The sequence below is a fragment of the Cnephaeus nilssonii genome, assembly GCF_951640355.1.
Source record: "Cnephaeus nilssonii genome assembly, chromosome: 15".
NCBI lineage: Eukaryota > Metazoa > Chordata > Mammalia > Chiroptera > Vespertilionidae > Cnephaeus > Cnephaeus nilssonii.
Window position 1 is genome coordinate 19794804 of NC_137086.1, and position 20553 is coordinate 19815356.

The following is a 20553-nucleotide window of genomic DNA, read 5'->3' on the forward strand; positions in this document are numbered from 1 at the left end:
CCTTAGGGAAAAAGAAATGATTGCCAAGCTACTCTGAGGACCCAGGTGAGTTGTAGGGCAACACCAGGGGATGGCTGAGAGCAGATTTTGACCATCAGAGCCAAAGTGAGGAATCTCTGAAAAAGAGGGAGGCAAGCTAGTCTCATAATAAGAAGGCGCCTAGGTTCTTCTGAGAAGAGAGTCGTATAAATGAAAAATAGAAAAACATCCTCCCATGAGTCATAGGCCTCATTTTCATCAGCTCCCCGGTCCTGCTTATTTCCCTTTGATGTTTACAGAGGGACATGTGATTAGAAAGGGACAAGATGAAGGGTATAATAAACCAAGGATGCAGGAGAAGGAATGGCAGAAGGAAGAGACTCAAGAGCCCAAAGGAAGGAAGGAACAGCATGCACCCAGCTGGGAGGCACAGAAACTTCCTACAGGGATCAGACACTTGGCTGTCTGCACCGCTCTGCCCTCAGCATCTAGAACAGAGCTTGGTGCAGCATATGTGCCAAATAGACATTTGGTGAATGAATGAAGCTCGCAGTACACTCACGGGCTTTTTAGATGACGGAGCACACGGATGTCTCCTTTCTCTATTTCCTCCCCTCCTTAGTAAAAAGTTTTCAAACAGCCTTTGGTCCTGCTGGGGCCTATTCTAAAGATCGCTAGTCCTACCGCTGTTCCAGAGGACCCAACGCCCACCTCCCAATCAGAACCACCTCTCTGTTCTTGTTGGAGAGGGAGGCACATAGGAAACGGTGCAATCTGGGCTGTTCTTTGTCCTTTTCAGCCTCATTCCCCAAATTAAAGAAAGAGAAATTTAAGGAATCCGAGGAATATGAAACGCGTCTGAAATGGTCTTTATTGAGCTGTGCTTGGAAGCAGCTGGAATCCTGAAGGGCTGTCGAGGCAGCCAAGAAGAAGAGAAAATGAAAAATAACTTAAACAATCCTAGCCAAACTCTGAAAAAAAAAAAAAAGTATCTAGAGCAGCTGCTATTTTTTCCTTCCCAAGATGGTTTGCCTTTCCCCTAGTTTGGTGATTGTTAAAATATTGTTTCAGATTATTTGGGGGTTGCAGAGGAGAAAGGGGGTGGAACTTACGTGTTTAGGAAGTAGTATGATGTGGTGGGTTGCACCCTGTAAGGTTTATAATTCACACAACTGTTTTTTACACGCTGACTTCCTCTGCTTTTCGGACATCACTGACTGGCAAGTCAGGTCTTTATTCGTGGCATTGTTTTTTAGGAGGCTGTTCACAGCATTTGGGTCCCCCTTCCCAATTCAATCGATTGTCGTCTATGGATCATCTTTCCAGGGCCTCCTCCACGGGGTGAAGGGCCATTTTTGTTCTGCTGTACAATTATCCCCCAGAAATGCAAGGAAAACTGAACATAGGCTGCCAGATGGGCAAGAACGCTTGACTGCACTAAAAAATTTCCAGCAATGCGATCCCCAGCTTGCCCTTTTGCTGTGAGCAGTGCACAAAGTCGACAAGCATTTCCTCTGAATTTTCTACCTCCCCACTGCCAGGAGGCAGCCTAGAGTGTGGCCACGAGCTTACACCCCCAACCTCACTGCACCGTGAAGGAAGTGTTCCTTAACTGAGTTGATAAGAGAAAGGAACTGAAACTGATTTGTCCATGGTCCCCCAAAGTGAATGTTGACCCAGCGTTGCTGTACCCGGCCTGGCCTGGGGCTCACTGGGCTGAGTCACGGCCTCGCCAGGAATGCAGCTAGTCTGGAATGTAGCACAGGGGCCCCGTCCTGACCCGGAGCAGGACTTGACAAAAGGGAAGGACTCTTTCCAAGTCCCAGTGATTATCTGCATTCGTGAAGTTGCACGGGATCTTAAAAAGAAATCACACATTAGAGGTAAATAAAATACTTTTCTTTTTATCCCTCCTCTCACTTCCATTTCAGGTTCTCACTTCAGTTAAACACTGGTTTCAATTTGGAGTGCATCTTTTTATCTCTTCAGGTTCTTATATATTTGTAGTATTTATCTGGATGGTATATATATATGTGTATGTATATGTGTGTGTGTATATATATATATATATATATATACACACACACACACATACATATATATATACATATATATATATGTAATGTGTGTAGGTGTGTACACACGGAGATTAAGAGAAAACAGGAATTTCACTTTGACTTAAATGGTATGATAATATAAAGTATGGATGGTTCTCCAGCTGGTTTTGTTTCTTTTAAATTTAACCCTGTCTCAGAGCTTTTTCTGTCAGTGTGTTCTAATTCTTCTCAAGTGCTGCATGCTCTTGCTGAACTCAGATGCATCACTGTTTATTTCACTGGCCCTCCTTTGGATGACCCTTTAGGTTGCTCTAAGTTTTTACTACTACAAATAGTACTTCAGGGAGCAACCTGGTGCCAGCTTCCTTTTCGTACATCTGTAAGTATTTCTCTAGGGTGGATACGGAGGTGTGAGCTTGCTGAGTCAAAAGATAGAAGCAGTGACTGTTGGAAGGACTACTTCCCGAAAGACTTGACCACCTTATATTCCCAGCAATGGTATAAGAGAACACCTCTTTTCCAACACCTTTGCCAACACTCGATATCCATCTTTCTTATCTGATGTCAATCAAATGTGTGAAAAAATGGTGCCCCTTGTTTTTATTTGCATTTCCTCCAAAACTGGTGAGATTGAGAATCTTTTTAAATGTTTGCCATTTGTGCTTCCTTTGTGTGAATTGCCTGTTCATACTCTTTGCCCATTTCTCTATTTTATTTGTCTTTTTCCTGAGGACATATAAGAACAAGTCCTTTGCTCTATATGTTCTCAGCCAGGCTGTCATAGGAATTGTAATCTCATTTAGAGTTTCTTTTGTTGAACAAAGTTTTGATAAAGTAAAACTTATTGATCCTTTTCAATCCTTTTCTTTATGGCTTTTGCATTTTGTGTATTATTTTAGGAGAACTTTCCTATTCCCAAGGCCATAAACCTGGTCTTCTATATATTTTCTTTTACTAGTTTGATAGTATTTTTTTGTGTTTTTTTTTCTCCTAAATCTATCTAGATTTTGAAGAGTTAATTCTTTCCCTTTTTGTTTTGAAATGCCACCTTTATAGCATGCTAAATTTCTAAATACGTGGGCTCATTTCTGGGTTTTCTGTTCCTTTCCACTGAACTTTTGATCAATTCTTGTTCTAATAGAAATGTATTGAATTTATGGATAATTTGGCAACAGTTGTTATCTTGACATTAAATTCTACTATTCATACCTTTGTCTAGGTTTTATAGCTTTTTCTTGTAATTCTTATACGTATCTTACTAGTGGTTTGTTTTTTGGTGGCTGTTTTCTAATTTTTGTTGCTATTGTGAATGGAATCTGTTTTTTCTTATCACACTTTCTATTTTTAAAATGATTGGTTTATTGATTTTTTTGGCATGTTGACCTTGCATCATTGGTTCTAGTAGTTTTTCAGCTGATTTTGTAGGTAGCTGATCATGAAGTTTTACCTTCTCTGTTCTTTAATCTTCTACATTTTCAAACCTTCAATTTTCTCTAAAGTGAGTTCTTATCAGTATCACAGGACTTCCCCCCACCCGAGTTCTAGAGCTAGAAATCTGGTAATGGTATGTTCCAGTCGATGCCCTATTGTCCCATCAAATTTTTCCCCTTTTGAGCCTTCCAAATTCCATCACAGGTATCATCTTTCTCCTAGTTTTGAAGGTTCAGAATCGTACCCATCCTTTATTCCTCTTATCTTCTCCACAGCTATTTAATTACACATCCTATGGATCGTCTTTCCTTCAATTTCCTTTCTCCAAATTGTGCTGTTCATACACTTGCTGTGATCCCTTATCATTCCTATTTTAGACCACTTCCGTGTTCCCCAGTGAAGCCAGATAGTTAAGTGTGGCAATAGTTTGATGTGTTTGTGTCAAAATTTGTGATTTGGATACCCTTCCCCCATAAAAATCCCTAATATAAATCTTTGTAGCATCAGTATTTTTTCCTTGCTCCATTCTCTCTCCTACCAAGGAGGAAGAATCCTTTGTTTTATGGGTAAAACATCAAAAACTGATATGTTGTGCTGATCTGAGTAATGGTTTTGGTCCAGAAAGATATGTTAGAAAGAGCAAAAAGCTATTCACAAGAAAATAATTAATTGGAGCTGAAGATTGAAGGCTGAGGAGGAACTATTTTTGGCAACCCAGGGGGAGGGGGAAGCTCAAGTGAAATACAGCAGAGGGGTGTGTGTGTGTGTGTGTGTGGTCTATGAAAAGTCAAAGTTGCTGTAAGCCAGGGAGAGGAGAGAGATGAGGCTGGACAGAAAAGCCTTATACTCCAAGTTAAGGACTATTATTTGGGGTGTCATGGAAACATTGGAAGTGGGGATGGAGTCACATGACCACATTGGGGGCGGGAGGAATGGGTATGGGTTGGGGGTTCTAATGAGACTGTGGTTGCTTCTCTGTGCTACGTCCTTAGGACTGCGTGTGACACCCAGAATTGCTGAACAGGGAGTCTCTGGGGAAGGCGTAGAGGGCCAGGCCTCAGAAAGGGGGCTCCTGAGACAGGAAGAATGTGTTTCCCAGGTGAGGGGCGGGACTGACCCACGGGTTAGACCAGAGGGGCTAACATCATAGCTGGGAAGATGACTGAGTGGGTTCTTATATCTAAAAGGGGTTTCATAGATGAAAACGAGACCGAGTCATGTTGAAACCCAGCCCCCTCATTTCACGGCTCTTACTTGTGAAATTCACATGGGCCTCTCAGGGCCCATCTGAAATGCCAGCTTCTCTCTGAAGTGTTCCCGTTAGCCCCCAACTGGGAGGTATCTCTTTCTCTTTAGACACTCTGTCACTTGTGGTTTACAGCTTTGTATTTCTTCCTGCTGATGTGTGATATCTCTGAAGATTGTCTTGCTCATCATCGTATCTCCAACATCACCTGACACTCAGCTCTGTATACACTCTCTACTGAAGAAAGAATAGCTGAACTGAATCCTACAGGATTTAATAAGTAAGAACCTTAAATAATGAAATAGTTCAAGGAATTTGAATATTTCAAAGCTTCATCCATACAAAGTCTGAATATTCATGCAAATATTTGAAGAAAAGAACAAAAGCTTATCTACTAATTCAATATACTGCTCTTTATTTTGGTCCATAAAAGGGGATCTCATGCTTAGTTTTGGTGGTAAGCTCAGCTCCAGAAGCTTTGAAATGCAGATTAGATTAATTACATCACAAGTACATTTGAAAACTGAAAGGAAGCATTTTCCAAAAGGCATATTCCAAATTTATGCCTTTTCAAAGGAAGTGTCATTTGCAGAAAAACTGAATCACACCATGAAATATGTGGCATTTCTTTCAGTTTCCACTCTCTTTCATACTAGTGATAGGCTCATGTGATATGTAGAAATGAGCTTAATCAAATTTAGCCTGACTTCTCAAGTCAAGAAAATGTATATGTAGTATTTCTGAGATAAGAAAGGGCATATTCTTTTTTTTTTTTTTTTTTTTTTTTTAGCACACAGATCTCCTATGCTGCTGCATTTGTCTTATTCCCTTATTTGAAAATTCGGCTTTGTTTATAAATCTACAAATTCCTATTCATTTAGAGCAGGACTAGAATAGCCTGGAATCCTATGGAGCTGAATGGTATTTTAGAGTGTGAGTCTCATTTTCTCTGCAATAAAGATCATGATACCATCATTTTATAGTGCACACATTCAGGATTACCCACCTGGGAATGGGGCCCGAGTTCTCATGCAAGCCTTCTATTTCCTGAGCTGTGTGATGTTGAGCAAGTCACTTAACCTTGGAAGTAAAGTGACCTTTCACACCTTAAAAGTAACCTTTTAAGCTGTTGCCTAAAATATCATGACTCTGTAGTTTAAATATAATCAACTCGAATGTTTGATGATTTCTTTGAAAATTAAAAAAAAAATGCTAGTGGCCATAATAAATGCCAACTACTGAGCCCTGAGTCATATTTTTAAAATAATGTAAGATAGGAAGAGAGGGTCAGGAGGTCCCTTCCTTTATTTGAATTTTATGAGGGATGTGTTTGCCTGAGGTAGCACATGCCCAGTGTTAGGAGTCTGTAGATGCTATCAGAATGAGAGGAGATAGAGAAAAGGATAATGAAATTTTCTTAATTTGGAAAACAAAAAAGCAAAAGAGAAATGAGTTTTTAATTTTATTGCAAATAACTTGCAGGACTGGAAATAATTAAACTGTCACACATTTCAATGTTAATAAACACAATGCAGAAGGATCAGTTACAACATAGTAATTTACTAAGATTATAAAGAGTATATCATTTTTAAGAGCTCATTTTGAGGGTTGTAGATTTTTAAACCAATTTACTCATTTTCTCTTTTATTCTTTTGTTTCTTAGTTTATCTTTTGTTCTGAAAAGCTTTCAGAGTTTTATGCAGGAAATAATGTTATCACTTTTATTATGTGTTAAAATGAAAGAAAATTTAACTTTAGTAAAAAAAGTCATACTAAAATGTGGAGAACTCAAAAAAAACAACAACCTAAAAAACACAAAAATAAAATGTGGAGAACTCCATACTACATACAGATTAGATATGATGTATAAAGATTATTTATTATGATTTTTAAAATTCAAATTTTTAAGATACAGTTTTTTTATTGTAACACATACAAGTGTTACAAGAACAAGGTATTTGTGATGGAATTTAAGTATTATGTGTATATTCATATATGTACATTAACATGCAAATGCTTATTTATAATATATGCTACATATTATGTAAATATAGTATACACACCTATGTATGTTGCAATTCTTATCTATTCTAAAGAAAGAAATGCTATATTTAAAAATATTTAGCATTCAGTTAACTCTGAAAAAAATCACATTGTTTCTTGGCTTTTTGTTACTTCCTGTTGGCCTGGTGACAATGATTCATTGTAATGTAATGTAATACATAGGGCTCCCAGTATCACTTGACAAATTTGAATGGGTATATAAAAAAATCTGAAACACTATTCTCAGTTTGAAAATGTAAAACTCAACAGAAACTTATTTATTAATTTGGTGTCACTAAAAAGTAAATGGTTTGATTTCAGTAATTGTAAGACTCCAAAAGGATTGATCCTCAGTGAGGAAATGTGACTGAATTTTACTTATTATTTTATAGCTTATATGTAAAAACAAACAAACAAAAACCTTTGAAGCTAGCGTATTGTCTCTTTTTGCAAATAGATAACTTTCATTATATGTGCTGAAATGTTTTCTTAACATTAAGCTTATTTGGTGCAGGAACTCATTTTAAAGTTGGAAAAGCGAAGTCCCCAATGATTAACTTTAGAGGGAAAAAGAGTAAACAGAAATACAAACACAAAAGAACAAGTATCTTTGAGTTAACAATCCCTTAATGAGAGTGGCAGAATTAGATGGACAAACATTTTAATAAAGAAGAAAGTCCCAACGAAGTTTAATCTATGAATTTAACGATAATTCATGGAAATTAATGGAATTCAAGAGTGAAGAAATTTCTGCAATTATAGCATGAGAAAAATGAATAGAATTTTGTTAGAGAAACTGCTATTATTTTTGAAATGAAGAGTTCAGAATCAAGCCATAAGTTAGGACAAGAACAATGCCTGGTAAATAGAGCCCAATAAATGTAAATTACCCTTGCTATAGATGAAAAATTTGTTTGACTTTATTCCCACAAGCCACCTCAAGAACCCCTACCAATAAAGTGAGTTACATCTTTGGACTCAACTTTCTTTACCTGAATAACATCTCTGGGGCAGTTAATAATCTTCATTTGGGGCTGGAAACATTTGCATTAGACATTAATCTGTATCTTATTGTTGTATTTGATTTTACATGATCTTTATCTTATTCCATTGAAATTTGTTTTTCAATAAGTTGATGTTTTAATAATACTATAAAAACATAAAATACAATAACGTGTTTTTTTTTAATTTCTTTATTGATTAAGGTGTCACATATTTGTCCTCATCCCCCCATTCCCATCCCACACCCCTCCCCACGGATGGCCCCACACCCCTGTTGAACTTAACCATTGGTTAGGCTCATATGCATGCACACAAGTCCTTTGGTTGATCTCTCCCCCCTCCCCCCACCCTCCCCTATCCTCCCTCTGAGGCCCGATAGTCCAATCGATGCCTCCTTGTTTCTGGTTCTGTTCTTGTTCATCAGTCTATGTTCATCATTTCCCCTAGATGAGCGAGATCATGTGTCACTAGAGATATACTTATATGAACTGAATGTGAGATGAGCAATAATAGTTATGCTGACAGGCAAATGAATCAGTCTGTAGTGAGTTTCTTTCTGGACCAACAGTTCTTTTGAGACCCAATATCAATGTCCACCAGTTCCTTATGTGTACATGTCGGCACTGACCCCTCAGCTCTGGATGGTAGACAAATGGTGGTAATGCAGGTTCGATTCCCTCTGGTTGGGTCTCGGCCGGACCCAGGGGCACGGCTTCATCCGGACCCAGGGGCACGTGGCCTCACCCGGACCCAGGGGGTGCGTGGCCTCACCTGGACCCAGGTGCGCGCGGCTTCCCCCGGACCCGGGACCCAGCCTCACTACAATAACGTTTTGAACTTGCACTTGGCCAAGTTCAGAAATGTAAATAATAAACCAAGTAGGGCCTAGATTAATAGTTCTCCTCCCCAAAGGGTTAAGGGACTTTGAGGTTTCTTCTTCTTCTTCTTCTTCTTCTTCTTCTTCTTCTTCTTCTTATTCTTATTCTTATTCTTATTCTTATTCTTATTCTTATTCTCCTCCTCCTCCTCCTCCTCCTCCTCCTCCTCCTCCTCCTCCTCCTCCTTCTCCTTCTCCTTCTCCTTCTTCTTTCTTCTCCTTTTTTCCCCCAGTATATTTTTATTGACTTCAGAGAGGAAGGGAGAAGGAGAGAGAAATAGAAACATCAATGATGAGAGAGAATCATTGATCGGCTGCCTCCTACAAGTCCCACACTGGGGACGGAGCCTGCAACCTGGGCATGTGCCCTGACCGGGAATTGAACCGTGACCTTCTGGTTCATAGGTTGATGCTCAACCACTGAGCCACTCTCGCTGGGTGGCTTTAAGGTTTCTACATAGACTTACTTCAGAGGTATTCTAGAGATTCTTTCCCTTTGCTTAGCTCATTTCCTTCTTGTTAAGATTCTACTATTTCCTTTCTCTTCCTCTTCACTCTGTTACAGCCCCCCCAAATATGGGGTAGCCCACCCGAACCACTGCTTTCAGTGAACATATTCATCTTGAGAAAACTGAAGATTTGGGGGCATATGTGTTACATATGTTCCTGCTAATTCTTTGCTTCCTACCCCACTTCTGATATAATAAGCTTTCACATTTGGCACCAGATTTTCTTGCTACCATTCTGACACTGAAACAGCAGCCTGATTTTGAGCCAACATTCAGCCACAATGTAGTCTTGAAACAATAAGTACTGTATTTACTTTTTGTTCTTGACCCTTGGTTTGGTAATGAGGCGTCTTGGAAGAAAATGAACCTCTTTTACTCTTTCAAGTGTGATGCAATAGACTGAATGTTTGTGTCCCCCAAATTCATATGTTGAAACCTAATTCCCAGGGTGCTAGTCTTTGGAGGTGGGGCCTTGGGAAGGTGATTAGGTCATGAGGGTGGAACTGTCATGACTACATCGTCATGGAGCCCTTGTAGGAGACTCCAGAGAGCTCTCCTGCCCCTTTGTCGTGGGAAGGCACAGCAAGAAGACTGCCATCTACGAGCCAGGAAGTGGGCTCTCGTCAGACATTGAATGTGCTGCTGCCTTGATCTTGGACTTCCCAACCTTCAGAACTGTGAGAAATAGATTTCTGTGGTTTGTAATCCACCCTGTCTATGGTATTCTGTTGTAGAATGGACTAAAACATATGGTGACTTTGTGTGGGTCTCTCTAGGGCAGTGGTCGGCAAACTCATTAGTCAACGGAGCCAAATATCAACCGTACAACGATTGAAATGTCTTTTGAGAGCCCAATTTTTTAAAACTTAAACTTCTTCTAATGCCACTTCTTCCAAATAGACTCGCCCAGGCCGTGGTATTTTGTGGAAGAGCCACACTCAAGGGGCCAAAGAGCCGCATGTGGCTCGAGAGCCGCAGTTTGCCGACCACGGCTCTAGGGTATCGTGAATCATGGCAGCTCTTATTCCATCCTTTTCCCTACTACCTATCCAAAGAGAGGGATCTTCGCTGCTTGGATGTCATACATATATTTGATAGCTGCTCCAGGCTGTTTCCAAATCTCACCCCCACTTCTAATCCCTTCACATCCTAAAGCCAAGATTTGGCTCCTCACAATCCCTCCACTCCTGAAGTTCTATGTAATTCCATCTATATTTAAATGCTGGTTAAGAGTTGTAATGGAGGGTGATTTGACTGTGAACCTTGATGGATTGAGAATCTTTTCCAAATATTCAATCAGGCCTCATGGACCACCTTCATTTTTTTTTTTTTTTCATTTTCAAATGAAGAAAATGAAGTAGGTAATTAAGGATAAATTCCTTATGTGGGACAATCTGGGAAGCCTGTGACTGCCGATATGAGACCAGGGGTCTCTCCAGGAAATTCGACAGAAATGCATCTCTGCCCAGTTGTCGCTTTGATGCCCACCCCCATCATTTCATTTGCTTTGATAACTACTGTCTTCCACCTTCATTTCAGACAAGGAAATTAAAACCCTAGTAAACGCTAAGTAGCTTAAGAGCAGGACTCACAAAGCAATTTAGAGTTAAATCCTTATCTGTTTACACTTTTCCCTAACAATTCTAGCCTGCTGCCTTCCTGTTACGTGCCTGGTCAACACAGAAAGATGAGGATTAAAGAGACCATACACATTCTTCATATTAATGCTATTAATCATCTGCTGTCAAATCGGTTTAAGTCCTGGTGAGATTAGCAAATCCTGCAATGCCTTTCTGGAGCATAGACTATACATGCACTGCAATTTATTAGATTCTACTAGTATTTGGGGAAACTGAAAGAAAAAGTCACATAGTATCTTATACTTTAGTTAGGAAACCAAGTATCTTATACTCACTCTAATTAGGAAACCAAGTGCATAGAAAATGATCTTTTAAAAAAATATATTTTTAAAAATTAAATTCAGAGAGGAAGGGAGAGGGAGAGAGAGAAATAGAAACATCAGGGATGAGAGAGAATCATTGATCGGCTGCCTCCTGCATGGTCCCCTACTGGGGATTCAGCCCACAACCTGGGCATGTGCCCTGACCTGGGATCAAACCATGACCTCCTGGTTCATAGGTCGATGCTCAACCACTGAGCCACACAGGCTGGGCAGAAAATGATCTTTAGAAATAAGTATATGACAACATATTCCCTTCATCACATCAGCACGATGAACCTGCTTTCCTTTCTCATGGTCTTACCTTTTCCACTGCATTCCCATTCCATCCAGAAGCTCTCTTAATGTGACCCCTCAAAATAAGCTGTATTTTGCTCTCAAAGTAGAGTCAAACAAGAATCTCTCTCTCCCACATTTCCTTGGCATATGTTTGCAGTCCATTTAGCAACTTCTTTGTGTCACAATCTTTCATCAGGTGGAAACTAAGTTTTCATTGGTAGACATTTTGGGCCATTTTGAATTGGCTGGGTCCCAGGGGCTAGTTTCTCAGTGGGGACTCGAACACATCCTTTCTCTGGCTGCTTCAGTGTGAGGGCCTCCAGGCAGCCCAAAGCTCTTTTCTCCTCCCATGGCTGCTGCTGCCCACTCCTCCCGGTGGATGGAGCCGGCCCAGGGTGAGGACATTCCATTGGACACCAGTGCAGGGCACGGTTAGCTGCTCAAGTTGGGATTCTGCCTTTTGGGAAGTTCTTCCTTTCAGAGGCCAGAGAGGTAAGGAGTCAGTGGCCCACTCCCCCTCCTTCCACCCTGGGCCCACCTCTGACTCTTTGCTCTCTCGTGGGTGAAGGGAGATAGCCCTACTGGCTGCTTCAGTGTGAGGCTTCCTTAGTGTGTGGGCTGATGTGGGGCGGCAGCCAAGATGGTGCTGGATTTGGTAGGGGACACACACTCCAAGCTCCTTGCTGCTTCTCTCTGGCTACTGTATCTTTCCTTTTTAAAGTATATGATAAAAGGGAAGAAAACAAAAAGAAAGAGTGAGAGACCGAAGAAGAAAAAGGTGAGCTAGAGGTGAGGGAGGGAAAAGGAGGGGAGGAAAAAGAATGAAAAAGTTAATTTTTGCTTTTAAATTGAATTGACATCTTACTATGTCTCTCCCCGCTCTAAACCTGGCGTGCCCTCTCTGATTCAGCAGGTCAGGGGTGGGGCCTGAGATCCTGCATTTCTCACAAGCTCCCCGGTGAAGCAAATGCTGTTGGTCCTCAGACCACTCTCTAAACAGACTTGAAGAATAATGAATCAGATACTGTACCGATTTCTCAATCCTTCTCCATATATTATCTGACACTCATAGGACACTTCATGTATGTCTAGTACTATGTAAAGTGCTTTGCATGTATCAACTCATTTAGCCCTCACAATGGCCTATGAGATGGGCACTATTACTAGCCCATTTCACAGTTGGGAAAACCAAGTCACAAGGTGAATTAGTTTACCAAATACCACATAGTCAGTGGAAGAGCCAGGATTCACACTTGGTCTGGCTCCAGAGTCTGTGTTCAGTCCCATTCCTAGTCCAACAATTCACAAACGTATCACCTGCTTCTGGACATACTTTAAGTTTTCCATATTTAAGGGGGAACCCTGAAAGTGGGAACCCAGCTTGAAAATAATGTTCCAGAGGTGTGATTGACCAGCCTGTGAGGATCATTGTGATATTGACTCACAGTTGCATTAGCCACCCTGTCAGCTTGTGTGCCTTCTATAAATGCGATCATTACAGCCGGCTTGTTCTCAAGAGTAGCTGTAGGATCCCCAATGCAGCTGTGGTTTGGGCTTTTGTTTTGTTTTGTTTTTTGGTGTGGGTTTTTTTTCTTGTTTTTTTTTTTACAAGTAGAGGCAAAAAAGGGCAGCTGAGGTTAACAGCTTTAGCTGATCACTGAGGCAGCAAGAGAAACAGCTCCAAGACAAACACTTTGTTCATTGTGTAACCTGAGGGGAGAGAGCAGGCTGGAAGGGCTGAGCCAGGCAGGGGTGAGGGTGAAACAGGATACAGGGCCGGAGAAGGTTGGTGGCTGGTTAGGGCAGAAAGCAAAGCAGAGAGGCCAAAGCAAATTGGCATCTTGTAAATGAGCTAGGTCTGGATCAAGGAAGCCAGAGATCCATTCACTCATTTAATACCTATTCATTGACAACCCCCTAAGTTCCAGCATGCGACATGCTGGTGATACCGTGGTGAAAAAGACAGACCTGGCCCCTGCCCTCAAGGGATTCTAATTCTTATGGGGAGACTGACAAGACTAAACCAAACCAAACAAGATTTCGGAAAAATAAACTGGTACAGCCTGTAATGAATGTTGTGAAGGAAAACAAAGGTCAGAGATGGTGAAACCAAGAGGCACTCTACTTTAGGGAGGGTGGTCAAGGAAGACCTTCAGCTGAGACCTAAAATCAGACAAGTTAGGCACGTGAAGAGGGCATTCTGGGCAAGAAGAACCAGCGGTGCAAAAGCCCAAGCGTGGGAAAGAACTTGTCATGGAAGGGAGGACCTGGCAGGATTTTGGGAATCCACAGGCATCCATTGGGAAAAGATTAAACCCATGAATAATTGATATGAAACAAAATCAATTTGCTTTGACAGGTAGGTCAATTCTTACCTGGAATATTATGTTGAATTCTTGATATATCAGAGTGTCGAGGCTCAGGAATGATTTGGCTGCCATAGCCTCTGAACTTGGGAAATACTTTCAGGCAAGGTCCGATTTATTATTTGGCCTTTTTTGGAGGTGAAGGGCCATCTCTGAGTTGCAAGAGTCTCACGGAGGTGCCAACCACCCTTCCTTTCTCTTCTCTTCCTTCCTCCCAAGTTAAAATCTTACACATGTAGTTAAAATCCCTGTAACCAACCTGTCTCTTTCCTTCCCTGCTATCCTCGGAGGTAAAACCTATCCTAAATTTCAAGTTTTAAGTTCTGCGCATGTTTTATACTTATACTATACTAGGGGCCTGGTGCACGAAATTCGTGCACTGGCGGGGAGGGGGTCCCTCAGCCCAGCCTGTCCCCTCTCACATACTGGGAGCCCTCGGGGGATGTCCTACTCAGGCGACCAGGCTGATCAGGGGAAGGCACCAGCCCCATCACCCCGCTGCTGCAGCCACTGCCAGTCACCGCAGCCACCAAGGTGTTTTCATCAACATAGACTCCAGTCCCTTCACCATGAAAAAATGACAACTTTCTTTAGGCATTTTCAAGATGTGTCTTTCATAGGATATGACATTTCTTTCTTTATTTTTATTTTTTTATCCTCACCTGAGGATATGTTTCCATTGATTTTTAGAGAATGTGGAAGAGAAAGGGAAAGACAGAGAGAAACATCAAAGTGAGAGGAACACTTTGATTGGTTGCCTCCTGCATGAGCCCTGACCTAGGCCCCAGCCTCCAGCCAGGGATCCTGCAACCTAGGCACATGCCCTTGATCAGAATCCAACCGGACCCTGCGGTGGCCAAGCTTAGGCATTATCCACTGAGCCAAACCGGCTAGGGCAGGATATGACATTTCTTAGCCCTCCAGCAGTGGACCTTCCTTTTTTTCTCCAGGAGTGTGGTGGAAAAAATCCTAGATCACCTTTTTGGATTCTTATACCCAAGTTACTAAGAATATCACTAGTGGCAAACAGGGAGCTTATCCAACGAGTGGTCAGAAAAGGTATTTCCTCTGTAGTTCACACACATCACCTCCGATCTCTGGCTCTGCCCCTGCCAAAGCCTAAAGCCTCGGGGATTGGGCAGGGGCCCTCCAACTCCCTGCGATCACTGGCTCCACCCCTGTCAAGGCCTAAATCCTCGGGGCCTGGGCAGAGGCCCCCCAGCTCCCTCTGATCGCCTGATCGCCCGGTCTGCCCCTGCCCAGGCCCCAAGCCTCTGGTCCAGACAGGGGACCCCCAGCTCCCTCCAATGACCCTGATCTGCCTCTGCCCAGGTTCCAAGCCTCTGGCTGGGGCTTGGGGCCTGGACAGGGGACCCCAGCTCCCTCTGATCACCCAGCTCCACCCCTGCCCAGGCCCCAAGCCTCTGGCCTGGACAGGGCATCCCCAGCTCCCTCCGATCACCCAGCTCCACACTGCCCAGGCCCCAAGCCTCAGGCCAAAGCTTGGGGCCTGGACAGGGGACCCCCAGCTCCCTCCGATCGCCTGGCTCCGCCCCTGCCCAGGAGCCCCCTGGCTCAGGCCCTTTCCAGGTTGCTTAGGACCCACGGGGTGCCTACCTCGGAGTGACCTGGGTGCTGAGAAAGGTCCTGGGACCCAGGCTGCTGGGCGCCTACATATGCAAATTAACCTCCATCTTTGTTGGGTTAATTTGCATACTCACTCTGATCGGCTGTGGGTGTAGCAGAGGTACGGTCAATTTACATGTTTGTCTATTATTAGGTATGATATGTATCCGTAAGCTACACATAGTGTTAATTTGCATGTTTTCCATCTGTATTAAATGATACATTCTACACTTTCTTCTCAAGTTCTCACTTGACATGTGTTGATACACATCTTTTAGTTCATTTAAACTGCTGTATGGTGTTCTATTGTATAAAAAGACCATGATTTATCCATTCTCTTATTGACGGATCTTTAAATTGTTTCCATTCTTTTTCTCTTACAAACAATGCAGGAATAAACATTTTTGTACATGTCTCCTCGTGAGTGATATATACCGAGGTATGGCATCACTGAGTTGCATCATAAGTATTTTGGACAGAATTTTCATGTTGATGGTGAAACAATCTGATTACTTAGAAAAAAATGAAGTCAAGGTAAGTGCTGGGAGAAACAGAATGTGAGGAATAGGAAGTGAAATAGTATGGAATAGTAGGTGAATTAGATATAGAATCCTATGCATTTTTTTAAAAAATCATCTTTTGAAAAAAAGTATATTGAACATACAAGTAAATTGAGCAACCATTGAAAGCCACAGATATTCATCTACCTTTGAAATATTACCCTTTGTGTCAATGCTACTATGAAGCTATCTAGAACTTTCCTTTTTTATTTTGTGAAAATGGACTACTTCCTCCTTTGGGCCTCCATCCTATCTACCTCTATTACGTGATACATTGCACATTATATTTGCTATGGTTTATTTATATGTCCCTTTTAATCAGCTGCATGTTGTTTGAAGGTGGAGTTCATGTCCTATTTGCACCTCCAGGGTGTGGTAGTTATACTCTGAGGAACCAATGAAAGGTCCAAATCATAGAAAACCCTTGGGACTTAGACTGGTTTTCTGATGATAGGATACTTTAGTGAGAATTAACTTAAAGTATGGAAAAGGTGGTTTGATCTTTTTTGTCTTCAATTGGACCTGCAAAAAGAAGTTTCATATAAAAGCTGATAAGAACGACTAAGAAAGCAGAAAAATCACTTGGAATTTGACTGTAAACACTCGCAATGGCTGATTAGTATGTACCAGTAGACAGTTAATGTTAGGAAAACTTTAATTTTACAAATTGTCAAGAAATCACCTCTATAATACCTTCTATTCTCATTTAAGGATTTAATTCTTAATCAACCACTAGGATTTTCAAAACTCTTTATTGTTATAATCTGGGATACTGGCATTTTGTCTCATTATGATTGCTGATTAAACAAAAGAATTCTTCTAATGTGCTTAGCACAATGTTTGGCAAATAGTACTGAATAAACATTAACTTTACGATTATTAGCTGATTCCATACTTAGACTCCTCTCATTTATACCATGTGTTTCTTGGTATATATTTGAGGGAGCTCCTGTCTGTATGTTTGGAGTAGTGCATTAGTAAAGCTGCTAGCTCAGGAAAAGTAAGGCATCTAAAAATTCAGATTTTAATTTAAGAAAACTTACAATTTTTTCAATAAAATTTAAAAAACTCTGCCAATGTCCTCACCAATGCAGCAAAACACACACACACACACACACACACACACCACAAGATATATAAATATTGGAAAGAAAGACAATAAATTAGAATTTGTTAAAAACGTACATTATCATGCCGAAACTGGTTTAGCTCAGTGGATAGAGCGTTGGTCTGTGGACTGAAGGGTCCCAGGTTCGATTCCGGTCAAGGGCATGTACATTGGTTGTGGGCACATCCCCGGTAGGGGGTGTGCAGGAGGCAGCTGGTTGATGTTTCTCTCTCATCGATGTTTCTAGCTCTCTATCCCTCTCCCTTCCTCTCTGTAAAAAATCAATAAAACAAACAAACAAACAAACAAAAAAAACACGTACATTATCTTCACAGACAATCCAAGAGAGTCTACAGACAAAACTAATTAGAGAGTGTGTTAAGATTTCTGAATATAAGATTAACATGCAAAAATTGATGTAACATATTAGAAAACGTGAAAAAAATAGACTCTTCACAGAAGGAAGAAAAATTTAAAATAGCTTAGACAAAAAAAGGTGATAATTTGGCATTAACTCAGACTAATGGAATAGAACAGAGATCTCAGAAATATATGCAAGCATATGTGACTCTTATGTGGAAGAGGAGATACTGTGAGGCTATTAAGGGGAAAAGTTGAACTCTTTAAAAAAGGTGATAAGATAAATAACTTTCCATGTGGGAAAAAAAGAAATTAGCTTCCTTACCTCATTCTATATATAAAACTAAAATCCAGTTAGATTATTAAAGATTTAAATATAGTAAAATAAAACTTAAAAAATGAAAAACGAAACTAAAATAAAAATTCAAAACTTAAAAAAATTAAGCAAATACAGTAATGGAAAATTCTTGAATTTTTGTGGTTAAATAAAAAAATAAGGGGATTATATATGATACATATATTTTTCAGAATGTAGAAAAGTCATTAGAACATTATAAGAATGCTTATTCTTATCACACGAATTGCTTATTATGAGTAATATATCACATGCATCAAAGAAGGTGGTAGCTGGTTTCATTTCCCCCAAACACCTTTTCAACAGTAAATTTGAGGCAGCTGTGGTTGACCAGAAACATATAAACCAGTGAGGTCCAACATAACCAGTATGTGATTACATTTTGACTCATGGTGCTCAGCAGGCTTTAATCACAGGGGAACGAGTAATATTACTCAGACGTTATTGTTTAATATTCCATTCATTTGTTTTCCAAGTTTGTTTCAGTCTGTGGGAAGGTTCCTTTCTGATTACAACATTGGTCCTGATTTCTGCAGTTTATCTTCATTTGCCATTTTGAGGTGGCTATGAAAAGCCCATGACAAGCTCCTTATTTCCCAGATCTATGCATAGAGGCCTCATTGAGTTGGATTCATCCTAAATACATTTTGAAATCACATCAGCACTTTCAGATCCGCAAGTTACTTCTTAATAAATTACGGTCTTGATGTTAGATGCTATTTTAAATACATGAAAGAGAGCAGTTTCCAAGTGTGTGTAACTACTTTTAGGGAAGAGGAAACGGCAGCATTTAAATAAAGGTCCTGAATTTGTATTATGCTGTCACTGGGTATTTGAATAACTAGCTGTATACGAGTTCTATTTGTACAAAAGTAATTTTCTAAATCCAATTGTTGATACTTCAAAATATAGTTCTAGTTCCTGGGAAAACTGGAAATGGAATGGCCATGTCTTCATGGCTAAAACAAATGAGAGGGTTGTAGCAGTAACCTGAACCCATAGACAAAGCATGAAAAGACTTTGAACCCTTTTATTTATTTATTTATTTATTTATTTATTTATTTATTTATTTCTGAACTGATCAGATAATTTACTCAACTAATTTTGCCTAGTCATTTCTTCATTCTAGAATTTCTTCCGGTCAAGTAAACAATATTGATGCATATAACTTGGATGGAAAAAAAAATCCCTCTAAGAAACAACTGGATAATAAGCGTCTTCATTTAGGTCACAGAAATTTATTCACACAGAAACCAGTCAAAGATGATAACAGCCCTGGCCAGTGTGGGTCAGTTGGTTGGGCATCATCCCAGGCACCAAAAGGTTGCCAGTTTGATCCCCATTAGGGCTCATACAAGAATCAACCAATCTATACTAATAATAGCCTAGGTGGCATTACGCCCTCACGTCGTCACAAGATGGCCGTGCGCACAGTGGAGGCGGGGCCCGGCAGCCGCCCTGCATGGTGAGGGGCCTGCGGGTCCCATGGCTCTGTGTGTCGCAGAGGAGGCCAGTCTGGTCCCAGCGTCTCTGCAGCCTCATGCGGAGGAGGCGGGTCCCAGCAGAGGAGGCGGGTCCGGCAGGGGAGGGCAGTTGTGGGCAATCAGGCCAGCAGGGGAGCAGTTAGGCGTCAATCAGGCGGGTAGGGGAGTGGTTGGGGGCCATCAGGTGGCAGGCAGAAGCGCTTAGGGGCAACCAGACAGGTAGGCAGGCAATCGGTTAGGAGCCAGCAGTCCTGGATTGTGACTGTAAACATTCCCAGATTGGAGAGGGTGCAGGCCGGGCTAAGGGACGCCCCCCCCCCCCCCAGTGCACAAATTTTGTGCACAGGGCCTCTAGTGAATGCATATATAAATGGAACCACAAATCTCTCTCTCTCTCTCTCTCTCTCTCTCTCTCTCTCTCTCTCTCTCTCCCTCTCTGTCTAAAATCAATCAATCAATAAAAAATTGTTTTTAAATCCCAGCCCATTTGGTGGTAGTACCAGAGAACTCTTATTCTGCCCTCTACAAAACACAGTTGATGCAGAGTAGAAGCACTTTATGATCCTTTTGATAGCTGCTTTTTCAGAAAAGCTACAACACATGGGTTAAATTATGATTAAAAACATATCCAATAAGAATGCAATTGCATTTTCCTTAATATTTTCTTTTTCTGTCATCTGGTTTTCTCTTTCCTCCCTTGAGATATTTACAGAATTATGCCATTAACCCTCTAACTTTTCCTTTCTCCTCACTCTCCTCCTGCTCCCACATACCATTAACATAAAAGAATTTCCTTTCAAATTAAGTAACCAAGTTTATAACTCACATAGATCGTTATCACATAGAAAAATTATTAACCCAAATGATGACCACATTTTTGCCAAGATTCACCAGTTCTGAAGTTAGTTGCTAGTAAAACAGATTTCTCAATGGTTTGGTGAGATCAATGCTAAATTACCCAGAGGATGAATTACAATTACTGCCGATCCTGTTGGCCAATCCACCCAGCTGTCCACTGAAATTTCCAGTGACTTAAGAGAATTCAGCCAGAATGGACCCCCAAAATCTGCATTGTAAGTTTATCTATGTGTGAGCCAGACTACAAATGCTGTGACCAGACCCAACAGAGGTTTAGGTGGCAACTCAAACAGGAATTCACAAAGAAAGCTCAGATGCACAATAGCTACATATAGTACTACACTAGCTACCACATATGGACTGGTTTCCAAGTGCCAGACACCCATGCTAAGAAATTGTACATGCATTAATTAATTTATTCTTCTTAGGTTCCATAGTCATTAACAACATGGA

At 41.0% G+C, this 20553-nt stretch overlaps 1 long non-coding RNA gene across 2 annotated transcripts in view; it reads left to right on the forward strand.

Annotated features, from left to right (window-relative positions):
- The first annotated feature begins 1364 nt into the window (after nt 1-1364).
- Nucleotides 1365-20553, forward strand: part of LOC307111987 — a 44682-nt gene continuing 25493 nt past the window's right edge. Inside the window, exons 1-2 of one of the 2 annotated variants that reach the window (XR_013814648.1) lie at nt 1365-1862; nt 15768-15909. This is a non-coding gene — a long non-coding RNA (uncharacterized lncRNA). The remainder of the gene's footprint in view (nt 1863-15767; nt 15910-20553) is intronic. The other variant, XR_013814649.1, reaches the window with a different exon arrangement.